The sequence below is a fragment of the Bos mutus genome, chromosome 10 (assembly GCF_027580195.1).
Source record: "Bos mutus isolate GX-2022 chromosome 10, NWIPB_WYAK_1.1, whole genome shotgun sequence".
NCBI lineage: Eukaryota > Metazoa > Chordata > Mammalia > Artiodactyla > Bovidae > Bos > Bos mutus.
The window spans coordinates 35,684,728-35,706,797 of NC_091626.1; the positions used below are offsets into that span (position 1 = coordinate 35,684,728).

The window sequence follows — 22,070 nt, forward strand, 5'->3', positions numbered from 1 at the left end:
GGGTTGCAAAGAGTCGGACACAAGCTACTGAACACATAGCTCGTGCAACAGAATTGAGAGTTCAGAAGTAAACCCATACATCTATGACTGACTCATTTACAACAAGAGTGGTATCACCATTAAATGGGGAAAAGAATAGTCTCTTCAAACAAATGATGCTGAGACAACTGGGTAGCCACACGGAAAAAAGAATGAAGTTGGACTCACACCAAATATAAAAATCAACTCAAAAATCAGTAAACTAAAAAATATGCAGTAAATATAAGCACAAAATATATGCACTAAAACCATACAACACTTAGAAGAGAATATAAGGTGAAACCTTTGTGATCTCCAACCTGGCAATGAACGTGGCATCAAAAGCATGAGCAACAAAATAAAAAACAGCAGAGAAACTGGACTTCATCAAAATTTTGTAACATTGTGCATCAAAGTACATTATCAAAAAGTGGAAAGACAACATAGAGAATGGGGATTATATCTGCAAATCAACTATCTGATAAAAGTCTAGCGTCTAGAATATATAAATAACTCTTACTACTCAATACAAAATGGCAAAAAAAAAAAATTTAAAATATGCCAAGGATTTGAATAGACATCTCTCAAAAAACAAACAAACAAACAAACACAAATGGCCAGCCAACATGAAAGATGCTCAGATAATTAGTCATTAGAACCAAACCCTTATACACTGCTAGTGCAAATGAAAAATGGTTCAGCTGCTGTAGAAAACAATTTGGTAGTTCCTCAAAAGATTAAATGTAGAATTAAAAGACCTCACGATTTCACTCCTCAGTATATATCCAAAAGAACTGAAAAGTACTGAAATAAGTACATGTACAGGCATGCTTAAAACAGCACAGTTCACAATAGCCAAAAGGCAGGAATAGCCCAAATGACCATCAATAAGTGAATATATACACAAATTGTGGAATATACATACAATGGAACAGTGCCAAAACAAAAGAAATGATACATACTTACAGTGTGGATGAACCTTCAAAATATTATGCTACTTGGAAGGGACGAAACACAAAGATCACATATTGCTGGGTTTTATTTATACGAAATATACTGGAAATTACAGTTTTTTAAAAAACAACTATCACTTCCATTGACATGAAATACAACCTTTAGATAAAGCATAAGAGATCTACCATCTCAGAGAAAAACGATGAATGACAGGATCAAGAGGGGGTGTGTTATGAATAATTAACTCCTATGTGAAAAGCATGGGTTCAGAAAGCCCTACTGATGTAGCAAGAAAGATGCAACTACACTGACAAGTTTTGCATCATATAACAGGATTCCAACTAAAAACAGATGGCACACTCTACTTTGGATAACCTGAGGAAAGTTTATTTACACAAGGACTATTTCCAGAAGTGAAGAAGGAGAGAAATATAAGGGACACCTCAATAACCCAGAGTATCAGCAGAGGCATTGTCACTCTAGGCAAGAAAACCAAGTGTGGCTCTAAGAACCCAAAAAAGAGAATACTTTAAGAAAGGATTGTCTTAAAACACTGGTGAATTTATACTGACAGACAGAGTCAGCATATGCCAACCCATATGGAAGTAAATACCTTTGTCTCCCCTCCTGCTCTCTAATTTCCTGAAGAGGCTGCCCACTGCCAACCCCCACTTCAACCTGGAAACCAAAAGGTACAGGAGCCACTAATGTAATCCATGCAAGTCAGTATCCCAGGGTATAGAGCAGAGTAGAGAAGGAAAAAGAAGGGATTTAAAGAGCGAACAAAAGATATCAATCAAGAAGAGTATTCCCAAGTCTTATGACCCTTCCCAGATATATCTAGTCAAGAATCCTAAGCTATTAACTCTCTTGCAGATGGACTAAGACTGTAATTCTGTTTACCTTAGAAAGCAAGTGACTATGATCTTACAAGAAGTACAGCTGACCTTTGAACAACATGGGTTTGAAACACACAGGTCCATTTATATGTGGATTTTTTTTTTCAATAAATGCATCTTACAGTATTACATCATCTGCAGTTACTTGAATCTATAGATTAGAAACCTTTGATACAGAGTGTGAACTGTAAAGTTACTCAAGGATTTTTGACTCCTAGAGGTTTGGGACCCCTAACTTCTGGGTTATTCAAGAGTCAACTGTAAACTGAAACTGTATCAGTGATACTTTTGTATCAGTTCAGTTGCTCAATCCTGTCCAACTCTTTGCAACCCCATGGCTGCAGCATGCCAGGCTTCCCTGTCCATCACCAGTTCCTGGAGCTTGCTCAAACTCATGTCTATCTAGTTGGTGATGCTATCCAACCATCTCATCCTCTGTTGTTCCTGCTCCTCCTGTCTTCAATCTTTCCCAGCATCAGGGTCTTTTCTAATGAGTCAGTTCTTTTCATCAGGTAGCCAAAGTATTGGAGCTTCAGCTTCAGCATCAGTCCTTCAATGAATATTTAGAAATGATTTCCTTTAGGATTGACTGATTTGATCTCCCTGCAGTCCAAGGGACTCTCAAGAGCATCAGTCCTTCAATGAATATTTAGAAATGATTTCCTTTAGGATTGACTGATTTGATCTCCCTGCAGTCCAAGGGACTCTCAAGAGTCATCTTCAACACCACAGTTCAAAAGCGTCACTTCTTTGGCACTCAGCTTTCTTTATGGTCCAACTCTCACATCCACACATTCAGTTCAGTTCAGTTGCTCAGTCGTGTCCAACTCTTAATGACCCCATGGACTGCAGCATGCCAGGCTCCCCTGTCCATCACCAACTCCCGAAGCTTGCTCAGACTCATGTCCGTCAAGTTGGTGATGCCATCCAACCAGCTCATCCTCTGTTGTCCCCTTCTCCTCCCACCTTCAATCTTTCCCAGCATCAGGGTCTTTTCCAATGAGTCAGTTCTTCGCATCAGGTGGCCAAAGTATTAAGAGTTTGAGCATCAGCGTCAGTCCTTCCAATGAATATTCAGGACTGATTTCCCTTAGGATGGACTGGCTGGATCTCCTTGAAGTCCAAGGGACTCTCAAGAGTCTTCTCCAACACCACCGTTCAAAAGCATCTATTCTTTGGCACTCAGCTTTCTTTTACAGTTCAACTCTCATATCCAAACATAACTACTGGAAAAACCATAGCTCTGACTAGACGGACCTTTGTCAGCAAAGTAATGTCTCTGCTTTTTAATATGCTGTCTGCGTCTGTCATAGCCTTTCTTCCAAGGAACAAGTGACTTTTAATTTTATGGCTGCAGTCACCATCTGTAGTGATTTTGGAGCCCACAAAAATAAAGTCTGTCACTGTTTCCATTATTTCCCTATCTATTTGCCATAAAGTGATGGGACCAGATGCCATGATCTTCATTTTTTGAATGTTGAGTTTTTTAAGCCAGCTTTTTCACTTCACTTTCCTCTTTCAGTTTGATCAAGAGGCACCTTTATTTATGTAAGTGATGGAAAACTAATTTAAAGATGTTAAGCATGAAGAGACATGATAAAATACTCTTTTAGAAAGATTACTACTATACTACTGTGTAGATGTCAGGCATCTGGGTGGTGGAGGTAGTGCAACTGAAGGCAAGGGAGTACCTAACTGATCATGACTATTTTTGAAATTATTTACTTATTTTGGGCTGCACTGGGCCTTCACTGTAGCACACGGGCTTTCTCTAGTTGTGGTGAGCAGGGACTGGTGCACAGGCTTCTCACTGTTGTGGTTTCTGTTGCAGAGGAAGGGCTTAAGAGCATGGGCTCAGTTGCCCCATGGCATGTAAGATCGTAGTTTCTGGACCAGAGACTGAACCTATGCCCCCGGCATTGGCAGGTGGATTCTCAACCACTGGACCACCAGGGAAGTCCCTTGATCATGAATATTTATGGTAAGTTTAACTTCAAACATATACCATGGGATAAAAGAACATGAGATTGTCTATCTTTTTTTCTACAATAAAAGCTTAAAATTTTTAAACCTCATTGTTTTAGAGTTTTCATAAAAAGTCATAATTTATAAGTTAACTGGTTATCTACAAATTGTCTAACTTACTTCAAGAGAATTACCTAGACAGATATTACAGTTATTTTTACAGTTTATTTTGCTTGATATACCTTAGGGCTACTTTCTAGGTATATGCAAGCTTATTAAGCTGAAGCTCCTATACTGTCACCACGTGATGAGAAGAGCCGACTCACTGAAGTTCGCTGAACACAATGAAAACAATCTCTACAAGGTATACTAATTAAATAACATCATAAATAAGAAATAGAAAGGAAAACTTATATATATTGAGTGACAAAAAGGTAAATCTGAATACTTCTCACATAAATGATTTATGACACTTTAATGACTAAACAAATTTTCTAATACACTCTACCATTTACATTTCTATCCATTTTAAAACTGAACATTTAAAACATACCCTTTCTGATAAACAAGTAATTTCCCATGGAATCAAGCATGACTAGAAGATAATACTTTATTAAATTCATTATCTTTTTCTAAGCAACTTTTTTTATTAAAACATGATTGATTTACAATACTGTATTAATTTCAGTTCTGTGGTTTTGGAGAAGACTTTTGAGAGCCCCTTGGACTGCAAGAAGATCCAACCAGTCAATCCTAAAGGAAATCAGTCCTGAATATTCACTGGAAGGACTGATGCTGAAGCTGAAACTCCAATACTTTGGCCACCTGATGCAAAGAACTGATTCATTAGAAAAGACCCTGATGCTGGCAAAGACTGGAGACAGGAGGAGCAGGGACAACAGAGGATGAGATGGTTGGATGGCATCACCAACTCAATGGACATGAGTCTGAGTAAGCTCTGGGAGTTGGTGATGGAAGGGAAGCCTGGCATGCTGCAGTCCATGGGGTCATACAGAATCAGACACAACTGAGCGACTGAACTGAACTGAAGCAACTTATTTTTTTTATTGAAGTATGGTTGATTTACAATATTGTGTTAATTTCAGGTGTTCAGTAAAGTGATTAAGTTACATATAATTTTCAGATTATTTTCCATTACAGTGTAATATAAGATATTGAATATTGTTTCCTGTGTTACACAGTAAATCCTTATTGCTTATCTCTTTTAAATATAGTAGGTTGTATCTGCTAATCCCATAGCCTTAACTGGTCCTTTCCCCATTGCCACTCCCCTTTGGTAACCACAAGTATGGTTTTCTATGTCTTTGAGTCTGTTTCTATTTTATAAATAAGTTCATCTGTACTATTTTTTAGACTTCACATATAAGTGATACCAGATAATACCTTTTTCTGACTTACTTAGTTTAGAATGACATTCTCAAGGTCCACCCATGCTGCTGCAGATTGCAGTATTTCCTTCTTTTTATGGCTGATTAATATCCCATTGTGTGTGTGTGTGTGTGTGTGTGTGTGTGTGCACGCACGCATGCACATGCTTACACACATCACATCTTCTTAAACCAATGGTCTGCTGATGGGCATGTCTTGGCTAACGAAAAAATGTTTCTATGAACATTGGGGTATATGTATCTTTTCAAGTTAGCATTTCATCTTTTCCAGATATATGCCTAGGAGTGGGGTTGCTGGATTATATGGCAACACTATTTTCAGTTTTTTAAGGAACTGCCATGTTATTTTCCACAGTGGCTGCACCAACGTACATTCCCACTAACAGTGTAGGAGGGTTCCCTTTTCTCCACACCCTCTCCAGCATTTATTATTTAAAGACTTTTCAATGATAGTCATTCTGATCTGTGTGAGATAATACCTTATTGTATTTTTGATTTGCTCTTCTCTAATGAAGGGCATCAGAGGGCAGACACACTGAAACCATACTCACAGAAAACTAGTCAATCTAATCACACTAGGACCACAGCCTTGTCTAACTCAATGAAACTAAGCCATGCCCGTGGGGCAACCCAAGATGGGCGGGTCATGGTGGAGAGATCTGACAGAATGTGGTCCACTGGAGAAGGGAATGACAAACCACTTCAGTATTCTTGCCTTGAGAACCCCATGAACAGTATGAAAAAGCAAAATGATAGGATACTGAAAGAGAAACTCCCCAGATCAGTAGGTCCCCAACAGGCTACTGGAGATCAGTGGAGAAATAACTCCAGAAAGAATGCCACCTCATGCAAAGAGTTGACTCATTGGAAAAGACTCTGATGCTGGGAGGGATTGGGGGCAGGAGGAGAAGGGGACGACAGAGGATGAGATGGCTGGATGGCATCACTGACTCAATGGACGTGAGTCTGAGTGAACTCCAGGAGTTGGTGATGGACAGGGAGGCCTGGCGTGCTGCAATTCATGGGGTCGCAAAGAGTCGGACACGACTGAGCGAATGAAGCGAACTGAACTGAATGATTAGTCATGTTGAGCATCTTTTCATGTACCCACTGGCCATTTTATATGTCTTTTTTGGAAAAATGTCTATTTAGGTCTTCTGCCCATTTTTGACTTGTGTAGGTTTTTTAAAATAATTAGTTGTATGAGCTATTTGTATATTTTAGAAACCAACCTCTTGTTGGTTGTATCTTTTGCAATTTTTTTTCTCACATTCTGTAAGTTGTCTTTTCATTTCATTGATGATTCTCTTTGCTATGCAAAAGCTTTGAGGTTTCAACAGGTCCCTTTTATTTGTTTTTACTTTTATTTTTTTGCTTTTGAGAGACTGATCTAAGAAAACACTGCTGCAATTTATGTCAGAAAATATTTTACCTATGTTCTCTTTCAGGAGTTTTATGGTGGCAAGTGTTATATTTAGGTCCCTAAACCATTTTAAGAGACTTTTAAAACAATATTTTAAAGCTTAAATATAAAAATAACATCTTTTAGTAATATGCTCTAACAAAACAGCCTTCAATGTTATTTTTATATATCAGAAGCATAAGGGGCTTTTCATAATCTATACGGCACTATGATTTCTCATATAGTATAATTAGTAACAAAATAAATTCTTAAAATTTCTAAAATTCTTATTTCTGAGAAATTCTTGTCACAGTAAATTCTTCTTTTATCAACAAATCACTTTTACTCAATAGGACCATATAAACTGAAAATCTTTGAAGAACAAGGACACCCACCTGGCTGACCATTTGTCATGTTCTTCAGGATAAAAAGTAGTTAACTATCTACCTTCTCAATACTATAACACAGTAAAGAAAATATTCTGCCTCCATCAGTAATTAATAAATTTTGCTTCATTCAAATTTCCAAGTCCAAACCACCAGATGTACTAAATCAGGAACTAATCACAGAAATGCCAGGAATAACTGTAAGTAAGCATTTTAACACCTTTGCAGGACTGCAGTCCTAGCTAGAAATTAGCAAGAGCTGAGAGCTTGCTACACGTGTGACCTGTATGGATAACACGCTATCAGTTCTGATACTGCAGCTATAGTTGTTCAGTCGCTCAGCCATGTCCAACTCTCTGCGACCCCATGGACTGCAGCACACTAGGCTTCCGTGTCCTTGACCATCTCCCAGAGCTTGCTCAAACTCATGTCCATTGAGTCAGTGATACCATCCAACCATGTCGTCCTAGGTCACCCCCTTCTCCTCCTGTCTTCAATCTTTCCCAGCAACAGGGTCTTTTCTAATGACACGGCTCTTTACATTACGTGGCCAAAGTAGTGGAGCTACAGCTTAAGCATCAAGCCTTCTAATGAATATTCTGGGTTGATCTCCTTTGGGATTGACTGGTTTGATCTCCTTGCAGTCCAAGAGACTCAAGAATCTTCTCCAGCACCACAATTCAAAAGTACCAATTTTCGGTGCTAAGCTTTCTTTAAGGCCCAACTCTCACATCCACACATGACTACTGGAAAAACCATAGCTTTGACTATATGGACCTTTGTCAACAAAATAATGTCTCTGCTTTTTAATACACGGTCTAGGTTTCTCATAGCTTTTCTTACAAGGAGCAAGCATCTTTTAATTTCATGGCTGCAGTCACTATCTGCAGTGATTTGGGAGACCCAAAAAATAAAGTCTGTCACTGTTTCCATTGTTTCCCTATCTATTTGCCATGAAGTGATGGGACCAGATGCTATGCTCTTCGTTTTTTGAATGTTGAGTTTCAAGTCAGCTTTTTCACTCTCCTCTTTCTCCTTCATCAAGAGGCTCTTTAGTTCTTACCTTTCTGTGATAACAGTGGTGTCACCTGCATATCTGAGGTTATTGATATTTCTCCCGGCAAACTTGATTCCAGCTTGTGCTTCATCTACTCCACCATTTCTCATGGTGTACTTGCACAGAAGTTAAATAAGCAGGGTGACAATATACAGCCTTGATGTACTCCTTTTCCAATTTGGAACCAGTCCATTGTCCCACATCCAGTTCTAACTGTTGCCTCTTGACCTGCATACAGGTTTCTCAGGAGACAGGTAAGGTGGTCTGGTATTTCTATTTCTTTAAGAATTTTCCAGTTTGTTGTGATCCACATGGTCAAAGACTTTAGCACAGTCAATGAAGCAGAAGTAGATATTTTTCTGGAACTCTCTTGCTTTTTTGATGATCCAATGGATGCTGGCAATTTGATCTCTGGTTCCTCTGCCTTTTTGAAATCCAGCTTGAACATCTAGAAGTTCTCAGTTCACGAACTGTTGAAGCCTGACTTGGAGAATTTTGAGCATGACTCTGCTATTGTATGAAATGAGTGCAACTGTGTAGTAGTCTGAACATTCTTTGGCATTTCCTTTCTTTGGTATTGGAATAAAAATTGGTCTTGTCCAGTCCTGTGGCCACTGCTGACTTTTCCATCTTTGCTGGCATACTGAGTGCAGCACTTTAACAGCATTATCTTTTAGAATTTGAAATAGCTCAACTGGAATTCCATCACCTCCACTAGCTTTGTTCATAGTGATGTTTCCTAAGGCCCACTTGACTGCACATTCCAGGATGTCTGGCTCTAGATGAATGATCATACCATCGTGGTTATCTGGGTCATGAAGATATTTTTTGTATAGTTCTTCAGTGTATTCTTGCCACCTCTTCTTAATGTCTTCTGCTTCTGTTAGTTCCAAACTGTTTCTGTCCTTTATTGTGCCCATCTTTGCATGAAATGTTCCCTTGGTATCTCTAATTCTCTTGAAGAGATCTCTTGTCTTTCCCATTCTATTGTTTCCCTCTATTTCTTTACATTGTTCACTTAGGAAGGCTTTCTTATCTCTCCTTGCTCTTCTTTGGAACTCTGCATTCAGATGGGTATATCTTTTCTTTTCTCCTTTGCCTTTTGCTTCTCTTCTTTTCTCAGCTATTTGTAAGGCCTCCTCAGAGAGCCATTTTGCCTTTTTGCATTTCTTTTTCTTGGGGTTGCTTTTGATCACTGTCTCCTGTATAATGTCACGAACCTCCATCCATAATTCTTCACGTACTCTATCAGATCTAATCCCTTAAATCTATTTGTCACTTTCACTGTACAATCATAAGGGATTTGATTTAGGTCATACCTTAGTGGCCTAGTGGTTTTCCCTACCTTCTTCAAGTTTTGTCTGAATTTTGCAATAAGTAGTTCATGATCTGAGCCACAATCAGCTCCTGGTCTTGCTTTTGCTGACTATATAGAGCTTCACCCTCTTTGGCTGCAAAGAATATATTCCATCTGATTTTGGTATTGACCATCCGGTGATGTTCATGTGTAGAGTCCTCTCTTGTGTTGTTGGAAGAGGATATTTGTTGTGACCAATGTGTTCTCTTGGCAAAACTCTGTTAGCCTTGGCCCTGATTCATTTTGTACTCCAAAGACAAACTTGCCTTGTTCCAAGTATCTCTTGACTTCCCACTTTGCATTCCAGTCCCCTATAATGAAAAGGACATCTTTTTGGGGTGTTAGCTCTAGAAGGTCTTGTAGGTCTTCATAGAACTGTTCAACCTTAGCTTCTTCGGCATCAGTGGTTGGAGCATAGACTTGCATTACTGTGATACTGAATGGTTTGCCTTGGAAACAAACAGAGATCATTCTGTCATTTTTGAGATTGCACCCAACTACTGCCATTTCGGACTCTTTTGACTATAAGAGCTACTTCATTTCTTCTAAGGAATTCTTCCCCACAGTTGTAGATATAGTAGTCATTTGAATTAAATTTGCAGCTACCGTAATATGTGATTATATCATGGATAGTTTATAATTTAACCTGGAAAAATCACTATTTTAAAAGACACAGTTCCACATGGATTCACCCTTGTTCTAAAACATGTAACACTTAGTCTTTCTTTCCTTTCCCACACAGTGCACACTGGGAAATTTTAAAAGCTACTAAACTTTCCAAGTGGCGCTAGTGGTAAAGAACCTGCCTGCCAATGCAAGAGACCTAAGAGATGTGGATTCAATCCCTAGGTTAGGCAGATTCCCCTGAAGAAGGCATGGCAACCCACTCCAGTATTCTTGCCTAAGAATCCCATGGACAGAAGAGCCTAGTGGGCTACAGTCCATAGGGTCACACAGAGTCAGACATGACTGAAGTGACTAAGCACACATGCACACACTAGGCATAGGTGCCTTACCAACCAGGACCTTGGAAGGTAGAATGTAATACATTTATTTGCTTTGTATAATTTTTTACCTTGGTAGAAATGCTCAGGAATAAAAAGACAAAGTAACTGAAAACTCCTTCCTCCCCTCCCCACCCATCACTGCCCATGGCTGGACATATCATTGATCCTAATGAGAGAAATAGGAAAAACTGTTGGAGGATCACCTAGAAATTCTGCTGCCTTTCAGACATATGGCCTAAAGCAAATGACTTTGCTGCAGTTTCCCCATCTGTAAAATGGATGTGATAATAATCAAATAAAATAATAAATTAAACAATAAAATCTGCACACTTATCTCCTAGGACTGTGGTCAACAATCAAATTAGATGATGTGCTTTGAAATCACAAGAGTGCTCTGAAATTACATAATAGTATTAGTGAAGGCACATTTACTCAGTTAACTCACTGTTATTTTTTCCAGTAGCAATTTATAAAGTGGCTCAGAGACCTACAGGAGCTAAACTGGAAAGATGAATAACATATTCAACATGCATTAGAAGAATCACATGTGATGATTTACATTGTTCTAATTTAATCAACATGAATTCATGGAAAACCAAATGACAAAATAACTAAGAGACAATGCATTGGCTAAAAACACATGTGTAAATAAAGGGACTTATGACTTCACTGTCAGTGAGGACAGTCTCAAGTTTTGCAGTAGTAATGAATAACCCCCAAATTACAGTGGTTTAATTTAAGAGAGGTTTATTTCTTGCTCATGTTATCTGTCAGGAAGGGACGTACAGCTGACCCTTGTCGCCCGAGGCTATCATGGACATCAAATAGTAATTCATTAAAAAAGTTTTGAATCATAGTTTTGATAGTATTTTTTCCTTCTATTCCTTCTATTCTACTGGTAAAAAATTATAATAAAAATATATCCTTCTGAATTATAATTTCAACTTAAAACATGCTACTTTCCTGTCATTTAGTGTTACTATCATTCTTTTTCAGGAAATGAACTTTTATTAGTATTTATATTAAAGGATTAAAACTTAAAAATAAAATAAAATCACTTTTGTCTTCTTTGCAGGTGGTACCTGAAGAGAACAAAGGGATCAAGTATTTCTAATCTCATCAAATTTTTATTATTTGGAACCTCTGTAATATTCAAGATAGAGTAGGGAAACAGTATATTTAAATGGAGTTCAGTGTCTTTCTAAAAGTGCCAGATTTGTCATTTGGAATATGGGATCAAGAAGCACAAACCTTGGAATTACTTTTTGAAACAGGCTTTTCACCTAGGGCACCCCAGGGTAACTTGGCTATTAAATTTGTCACTTAAAATCACTAACAAAAACCTACTACTGGCATCTCATTTATAAGTACATTATATGTCTAGTATTAGGATCTTAAAGAATTATCTTTAATATAAACAACTTAACGAGAAAGATAAATGCAGGATACTGATAGGATTATAAATTTCAAGACAAAGTGAAAACTGGAGCATTTGCAGTTATGAAAAACCAATGAATATTCAGAGCTCTGAAGCAGCAATGAGAAAGTTTCAGTAGGGATTACTGTGTGGAAAAGAGCACCAATATTTACCCATGTCCTAGTGACTATACATCTGAAAGATCTGCTGGTAAAAAATATAAAGAGATGCCTAGCTGCTGCCATGGTCCCAAACTGCACAGAACCCCTTCACCTGATGATTCTTTAAGAAAGACAACTTAATCATTTCAATTACGGAAACCACTGCATTTATGAGTCTGTTCCTCTAAAAGTGTTTTTATTAGCTTAAAAACCTTTTAGGGGCACGTGGAAAGAAGATTTGAACAACTACACGTTAGTCAGTTGTATCGTCTTGCCCAATCATTAATACAATTTCCTAAATTTCCTAAATCACAGGGGAAAGAGAACATAAAGAAATGTTTTCAGATAAGACATACAGCAGTTGTACAATTGAAGGAATTTCTAATTTGTTAAATTCACTATTGTTTATTACCTAAACATCACATAAAAGAATCACACCAAAACCAGAGATAAAACAAAGCTTCTGTATAACATGAAACTTAACTGGAATGCTGTAAAATTACCAGTACTTAACACAGGCATCTCCTGGAAACTTAAAAAAAAAGTAATTCAAATATTAACACTAGGTGGCAGAAGGTTATATTATGTTCTTAATACATAGAGTTTAATATTTCAATAGAAACAATAAATTACAAGCCTAAAACTCACACTAATTGAGCTTTTCAGACCACCTATTCTAATATTAACCCTGTTAAAGATTTTATAATGTTGAAAAGCCTCGTGATACAGAAAATAACTGAATTTAATGGACATCCTTTTAGATATCTCATCAGAAGTCCATCTAGTCAATGAATTCAGATAAATAACTAAAGAAGCTTGATGGCAAATTTCCTCCTTTATAGTGACTTTCAAATCTAACACTGCATCCTACACAGTTTGAAAAAAGCGCAGCTGTAAGCCAAATATTTATGAATACAGAAATATATTACTCTCTCTCATATCTCCTCCTATGCTGCTTTGTACTCTTATTTCTGGCATTTCTTCATCATTTGACATTTTCTTTTTTCACCCTTTTCTGTTCTGATACCTATTTTTGATCCTCTACTACATCTTTTGGATTAAAAAATAAATCAATTTTAAAAGTAATCAAAATAGCAATCCCACTGCTGGGCATACACACTGAGGAAACCAGAAGGGAAAGAGACACGTGTACCCCAATGTTCATCGCAGCACTGTTTATAATAACCAGGACATGGAAGCAACCTAGATGTCCATCAGCAGATGAATGGATAAGAAAGCTGTGGTACATACACACAATGGAGTATTACTCAGCCATTAAAAAGAATACATTTGAATCAGTTCTAATGAGGTGGATGAAACTGGAGCCTATTATACAGAGTAAAGTAAGCCAGAAGGAAAAACATAAATACAGTATACTAACGCATATATATGGAATTTAGAAAGATGGTAACAATAACCCGGTGTATGAGACAGCAAAAGAGACACTGATGTATAGAACAGTCTTATGGACTCTGTGGGAGAGGGAGAGGGTGGGAAGATTTGGGAGAATGGCATTGAAACATGTAAAATATCATGTAAGAAATGAGTTGCCAGTCCAGGTTCGATGCACGATACTGGATGCTTGGGGCTAGTGCACTGGGACGACCCAGAGGGATGGTATGGGGAGGGAGGAGGGAGGAGGGTTCAGGATGGGGAACACATGTATACCTGTGGCGGATTCATTTTGATATTTGGCAAAACTAATACAATTATGTAAAGTTTAAAAATAAAATAAAATTAGAAAAAAAAATAAAAGTAATCAAAATAAACAGAGTTGTAAACAACATAAAAATAGCATTCTTTTTTTTTTTGGTTGTTTGTTTTTTGTACCGCTTCTCTTCCTCCATGCTATAACATATACAGAGAAGAAACTTATAAATTATCAAAAAGGTGGTCATAACAGAAGACTGAATTTTAAAAATTTACATATTCTTCTTGGATTCCTTCCTGAAAATAATCAGTGAATGAAAACTCCTATCAACCTGTATGTATATTAACTTTCCAGATAAGCCAGTAAAGCAGGTGACAGCATGCCTGCTTTAATCTGATTAACTTTTTGTGGGAATAATAACATTTTCTTGACCTTTCTTACTTGTTTTTAAAATTCTCTTTTATCCTGATCAAAAAAGTTTAAATTATTCTTAATATCTTTGTTCCTACTTTTAAATATAAATCTAATTCATTATACTACCTGACTTCAGTACATTATAATCCTCTGGGGCCTCGATTTCTTTGTCTCTAAAATAAGGATGTTGCAGGAGGTGATACCCGAAGTCTTTTTTTTTTTCTATAAAATTCTATGATTCATTCCTTCCTTCACTGTACTCCCTAAATATTCTACTAAAAAATATGAAATAAAAGCAAAGATGCCTTACCGCCAAACTATAAAACAGTGATGGGACTTCCCTGTGGTCCAGTGGCTAAGACTCTGTGGTCCCAATGCAGAGGGCCAAGTTCAGTCTCTGGTCAGAGAACTAAATCCCATATGCTGCCACTAAAGATCCTGCAGGCCTCAGCAAAAATGGAAAATCTCTCATGCCACAACTAAGACCCAGAACAGATAGGCAGATAGACAGATAGCAACATATGTACATTAGCCGTAGGGGTCTATAGCCTTTTTCAATAAACAAACATATGAAACGGTACTAATAAAAAATGAAAGGAAGTCATAAGAGTGTGAGTGTTGAAATTCTTCAAACTGAAGCAATCTAATTCCAATGTTTTTCTACCTTACTTTCCACTATACCCCCTTTTTTTTTCAAATTGGAATATAGTTGATTTATAATGTGTTAATTTCAGGTGTACAGCAAAGTGAATCAGTTATATATGTATATACACACACATATATACATATACACACTTTTTTCTTCTTAGGTTCCTTTCTCATATAGGCCATTACTGAGTACTCAATACGGATCCCTGTGCTATACAGTAGGTTCTTATTATTTATCTATTTTATATAGAGTAGTATGTATATTGGAGAAGGCAATGGCACCCCACTCCAGTACTCTTGCCTGGAAAATCCCATGGACGGAGGGGCCTGGTAGGCGGCAGTCCGTGGGGTCGCACAGAGTCGGACACAACTGAGCGACTTCACTTTCACTTTTCACTTTCACGCATTGGAGAAGGAAATGGCAACCCACTCCAGTGTTCTTGCCTGGAGAATCCCAGGGACGGGGAAGCCTGGTGGGCTTCTGTCTATGGGGTCGCACAGAGTCGGACGCGACTGAAGTGACTTAGCAGCAGCAGTGTGTATATGTCAATCACAATCTCCAAATTTATCCTTCTCCCCCTGATTCCCTGGTAATCATGAGTTTGTTTTTTGCATTTGTGAGTCTACTTCTGCTTTGTAAATAAGTCATTTGTATCCTTTTTTTAGATTCCACATATAAGCAATATCACGATATTTGATTTTCTATGTCTGATTTACTTCACTCAGTATGTTCATTGCAGGACTATTTGCAAATAACCAAGACAAGGAAGCAACCTAAATGTCCATCAACAGCGAAATGGATAAAGAAGACATGGTAATAGTATATAGACAATGGAATAATAGTCATAAAAAAGAACAAAATAATGTCATTTACACTATTTCCTTTCCTGCAACCAATTCTGCACCTAAGCTTCAATACTGATTATTAGCTATGTATGCTCCATTGCTGCTAAGTCGCTTCAGTCATGTCTGACTCTGTGTGACCCCACAGACGACAGCCTACTAGGCTCCCCCGTCCCTGGGATTCTCAAGGCAAGAACACTGGAGTGGGTTGCCATTTTCTTCTCCAATGCATGAAAGTGAAAAGTGAAAGTGAAGTCGCTCAGTTGTGTCCGACTCTTAGCGACCCCATGGACTACAGCCCACCAGGCCCTCCGTCCATGGGATTTTCCAGGCAAGACTACTGGAGTATGCTCTATTGCTTTCCCCTAATTCCTCCTCTGCTCATGCTCTATAACAGTAAAGTTGTTCTTCACTTTTACATGACAAAATTCTATTTCCAGCTGCAGTTCCTGAAAAACTTCTAAGCTTACCTAGATCTCTTTCAGAGAATAGAATAAATACACAGTTTGAATTCAGACAGTTCTGGGTTTAAGTATTATTTCCAAATATTATTTGGTGATAATTTACCTACACACTGTAGGGCTGTTGTGAAATGAATTAATATAAATGCTTAATCTCATGTCTGGCAATATGCTCGAAATTAATTCCACTTCTTCATCACTTTCTCTGAACTCCAACATTACACTTTATCTGCTTTCTTATAGTTCTCCTCATTTTCTACTTTGTCTAATAGTTACTTACTTAAGCTAGCAGTATATTCATGGTGCTGTGTCATGCATGCTTAGTTATGTCCAACACTTGCAACTCCATGAACTGTAGTCAATAGGCTCTTCTGTGCATGGGATTTTTTAGGCAAGGATACTGGACTGGGTTGCCATTTCCTCCTCCAGGGGAAACTTCTCAACCCAGGGTTCGAACCACCCCATGTCTGTCTGTATCTCCTGCATTGCAGGTAGATTCTTTACCCACTAAACCATTGGGGAAGCCCAGTATTCTAACATAAAGTATACTACTCTGAAAGCGGAAATCATGTCTGATATATCCTAGAATTTTTCACAATGTCAAACATATCATGTACCCATAATGAACTCACAATATTTGTTAAATGAATTAAAAACACTGAAAAATGAGATACTACCTCATGACTAAAAGGGATAACCACACACATTGGAAAGTTAATATAAATAGTTTCCATTTCCTTCAACTAATGAAAAGTGAATATAAATAAGAATTGGAATGCCAACTTTTAATCAATGCAAAAATCTATATGTACATTCTCATACTTTACACAAAGTATTTCGATATCATTTATAATATTTTTGAAAAGGCACCTGCCTGGAAAGTGGCCTCTATCTACATAACACAAATAAGCCTCCCTCTTCAAGATAATAATTTTTAACTGGATTAAAAAAGAAGAGAAGGAGGAGGGGCAGGAGGGAAAAGAAAGAGGAGGGAGAGAAAGGGAAGGCGGAAGAAAGAAGAAAGGAAAAAGAAAACCAACATTTACCTGGATGATTTCTGACATTCATTTAATACTCAATTAAAATTTCTACAATATATATGATGAACTATAAGACTTTAATAAACATCAAGTGACAAGCCAGAAAGAGTATACAACTTAGATTTTCCAAATGGGTACTATATGTTCTCAATATATTATAATCTAAGATTATTTGGCACACATATTTTGCTGGTATCAATGAGTAAATGATTAAAGCATTTGCCAGACACGTTTCGCTTTAAAGATGACAATCTAATTGCTGTGGGTGTGGCAGTAGCTCTTGGAGGTGGTGGTGGTGGTGACAGAGCAAGAGCAGTTAGCATTTATTAAGACCTTATTATGTGCCCAGTACTGCTCTAAGCCCTTTAACACCTTATCTCATTTGCTCCACACAACAGCCCTACAAAATAGGTATTATATTTTTTAATTTACATGTGAGGAAACTATGGCTTAGAGAGGTTAAGTCCCTTGTGAAATGTGATACAACTAATATATGATAGAGATGGTTTAGAACCTACTAAGCAAACCTTACTACCTCCCTTAAACTTACGTCTTAATTTTCTTATCCTTTAAAATACAAAAACAAACAAACAAATAAAACCTAATAAATACAAATATACTGACATAGAGAAATTCTAATTTAACCAGAATTCCTTTGGGTTAAAAATTCCATCGGCATTTATTTGAACTCTTTGGTTGGAATAAAATCCTTGATAAACTAGGGAAGAAGGTGAAACCCCTGACCCCTCCCCAGAGCCTGTAAATGTGGGAAATATTGCCCTCTGTGAGGTAATGGAAGGAATTTCTTTGTTACATAAAGAAAGGACAGAAAAGGCAAGGAAGAAATGAACACAACAAAATGACTGAAGATAAGCAGAGACATCACTTAGCCAACAAAGGTCCGTATAGTCAAAGCTATGGTTTTTCTAGCAGTCATGTATGGATGTGAGAGTTGGACCATAAAGAAGGCTGAGCACTGAAGAACTGATGCTTTTGAACTGTGGTGCTGGAGATGACTCTTGAGAGTCCCCTGGATGGCAAGGAGATCAAGCCAGTCAATCCTAAAGGAAATTAACCCTGAATATTCATTAGAAGGACTGATGCTGAAGCTGAAGCTCCAATACTTTGGCCACCTCATGCAAAGAGTCGACTCACTGGAAAAGACCCTGATGCTGCAAGATTGAGGGCAATAGACAGGGGCAACAGAGGATGAGATGGTTGGATGGCATCACCGACTCGATGGACATGAGTTTGAGCAAGCTCCAGGAATTAGTGAAGGACAAAGAAGCCTGGTGCGCTGCAGTCCATGGGGTTGCAGAGTTGGACATGACTGAGCAACTGAACAATAGTTACAGGTAGAGGAAATATAACCCCTTCTTTTGTAGTCCTTAAATCTTCAAGAAAATATAAGCTCCAAATCCATACCATCGGGTGGGATAGAGTCTCTCCTAAGAATACCAGAGCACAGAACTAGAGCGAGGAGGTAAATAAGGGAAAGCAACAAATTCATGGAGAAGGCATTAGGCTGTTAACAGCTACTGAATGGAAAGAGCATATCATTTCCTCCTTTGAGAATCAAATCTGTCATTCAATAAATAAGTGGGGAATTAGCCTACCATACCCCTTCCCCTTTTTTTCTCCACATTGTTCCTCAAATTCTTATCTATCATTTTCCCACAGTTCTAAGAGAAAAAAGGTGAAATCACTAGGACAAAACTTATCCACTACTATGTTTCAAAACATTAGAAAACCATAGTTGTTTTCCTCACAGATAAACTAAATCTTTATTTCAACAATTAGAATACAAACGCTTACAATAACCTAATGCCAAAAGTATAAGGAAGAATGACCACACAACCATTTATCATTGAGTTGACACACCTAATTGATCAATCTGGTGGTGGGCGGGATAAAAAGGAAAGAAAAGAAAGCTAGGAAAACTCAACAGATCTAAAAAGAGTACAGTAGAAATAAGATTCTAAGAGATTAGACTTTCCATATTGTATTTTCATCTTCTATCAGTCAGTATCCTGGATCTTACATATATTATCTCATTTTGTACTCAAAACAGCCTAAGGTAGGAGCTACCTATCTTATTATCTCTATTTTGTAAGGAAAAAACAAAGATACTCAATGACGAAGTTACTTACTAGAGTTATAAACCAAATAAGAACACAGTTGAAATCTAAACGCAGGCACTATACCTCCCAAAACCCTTCTCACATCTTCTAAACTATACTGTATTTTATTAGTATATACAAAGTGATGTATATGTTTTCAAAGACTTAAGATGACTATTATATTCATCATTTTCTGAAAATAGATTATAACATTGTGTATTAAATTATGATGTAAAATCATTAATACTTAGTTATTCAGAAATGAGCATGACTAAGGACACATGGCTTTAAAAATGATAAACACAAGAGCCCAGGATAGGAAAAGTTAAACAACAGCTGTATGATACACTTAACTGCCTTGGGAATTAATGTCAATATTGCAGACTAAGATTTTTAAGTAAGTGACATTAAATATGGGCGTTATATATACATATACTATTAACAGCTAACTCCTTAAAAGTAAAATTAAGTAAAGAGTAAAATTAAGTTTATTTAACATTTAAAGAAAAGGGAAAGAAAGTTTAGTCTCTCAGTCATGTCCGACTCTTTGTGACCCCATGGACTGTAGCCTACCAGGCTCCTCTGTCCGTGGGATTTTCCAGGCAAGAGTACTGGAGTGGGTTGTCATTTCCTTCTCCAGAGGATCTTCCTGACCCAGGGATCGAACCCGGGTCTCCCACATTGTAGGCAAACACTTAACCGTCTGAGCCACCAGGGAAGAATGAAAGTAGAAGAATGAAAGTCACATTTAAAGAATGAAAGTAAATAGCTGAAATACTATTTACACTCTACCTGTGATATGTCCCTGAATTATATTAATCATTATTCAACCATATCACTAAGGAGAGGAGGAAAAAATCTCCAAATTTTCTAAACTTGGTAGCATTTTCTTAAAAATGAAATGCTATAGTAAGTGGAATTATAGTTCTGGGATGAAAGCCAAATTATGATGAACACCTATGGCAAATTTAAGGTTTTACAAGGAAAAGTGAAGTCACTCAGTCGTGTCAGACTCTTTGCAACCCCATGGACTGTAGCCTACCAGGCTCCTCTGTCCATGGAATTTTCAAGGCAAGAGTACTGGAGTGGGTTGCCATTTCCTTCTCCAGGGGATCTTTCTAACCCAGGGATCAAACCCAGGTCTCCTGATTTGTAGGCAGACACTTTTACCATCTGAGCCACCAGGGAAGTCCTTTTGCAAGGAAAAAGATGAACCAAATATTATTGTCTTAAAATGTACTTTTTAACCAAAAGAAATACAAACATATTTTAAGAAATATTAATGAATAAGAAATTAACTTGTAAGTTTAATTTTAGACTTCATTTAACACCCCCCCCCCGCAAGAAACATGGCAAGACTTTAATAAAACCTGTTTATAAGGAATCATTTCCTTAAAGATAAGTAATAATACATTTCTAATGTCATTAGGTTGCAAAGAATTCATACTAAAAGAAAGTACCTGCACATTTTGGTCAGAGAAGGCAATGGCACCCCACTCCAGTACTCTTGCCTGGAAAATCCCATGGACGGAGGAGCCTGGTCAGCTGCAGTCCATGGGGTCGCTAGGAGTTATACACAACTGAGCGACTTCACTTTCACTTTTCACTTTGATGCATTGGAGAAGGAAATGGCAACCCACTCCAGTGTTCTTGCCTGGAGAATCCCAGGGACGGGGGAGCCTGATGGGCTGCCGTCTATGGGGTCGTACAGAGTCGGACACGACTGAAGTGACTTAGCATAGCATAGCATGTAGTATTTATATATCTGTGTATAAATACTTTTACACATGTTGGGACTTTAGGCAATAGTATTCACTGACACTAAATCATGAATATTAAGAGTTCAGTGTAGTAAGTGAACAATAGAAGTCCAATATAGATGGATACATAGATATACATATATCTCTACAGACAAATTTTTAAAATAAAGGACACTATGACAAAAGTTGGAGAACCATCATAAATACAAAATTTTAAGGTGCACTCAATTCCGCAATGGGCTTTGTTATGACAGAAGCTTTTAAATCTACCTACTACTGCTGAGTCCAACCCACACCCACAGCTGTGGCAAGTGGTGGTGGTGAATCAGAAGGAAGTGGCAGCTGCACATACTCTCTGGCAGCAGAATAAATGCAGTCTCTGTCCCCCACTGACTTCTCTCTCAGGGCCTCCCTTGACACAGAAGGCAAACAGAGTGAGCAGTGAAAAAGAAAGCCTGAAGCAGCTGCCTTAGTCATTCAGGATGCTTGTACCTCTCACACTCAGACTTGTGTCTGAGTGTCATGTTCCATAGGCCATGCAAAACTCTGAAGGAGATCCCCACTCTATGAAAGTCACCACAGAGTCATTCGGACACTTGAGCTAAAAGCCTTGACATTTTCTTAGATTATTATTCTCCATGTGCAATCTGTTGCCAAATCCTACTAATTCTATCTCTTAAATCTCTCTTGAATTCATTCTCTTAACTCCATCCTCCCTGTTTAGATGTCTCTATTTTAGGCTATCTTTTTTTTTTTCAGTCTGCTCAAATACATCTCTACACTGCTGCATTCATAAGTGTTTTTCTAAAATGTGAATCTGAATATTCTAAAATGTGAATATGAATATGTGTTTCATATTCACATATGAAAGGTTCTTCAAAAATTTCCTCTTACTAAAATTGTATGGTCTAGAGTCCAGCTACAGAGAAAACAGTGGTTTTTCAACCTTGCTTTAAGACACAAAGAAATAAAAAGAGAAAACCATGCATCATTCAAAGTACTTAATATGACAAATAAGACTCTTCGTGATCTGGATCCCAATTAGTTTCTTGTCAATCTCTGTTACAAACTGTGCTCTAATCAGATTGAACTACTTGAACA

At 37.6% G+C, this 22,070-nt stretch overlaps 1 protein-coding gene across 2 annotated transcripts in view; it reads right to left on the reverse strand.

The window, feature by feature from the left end:
• Nucleotides 1-22,070, reverse strand: part of MNAT1 (MNAT1 component of CDK activating kinase) — a 210,409-nt gene that overhangs the window by 26,088 nt on the left and 162,251 nt on the right. The window lies entirely within an intron of this gene.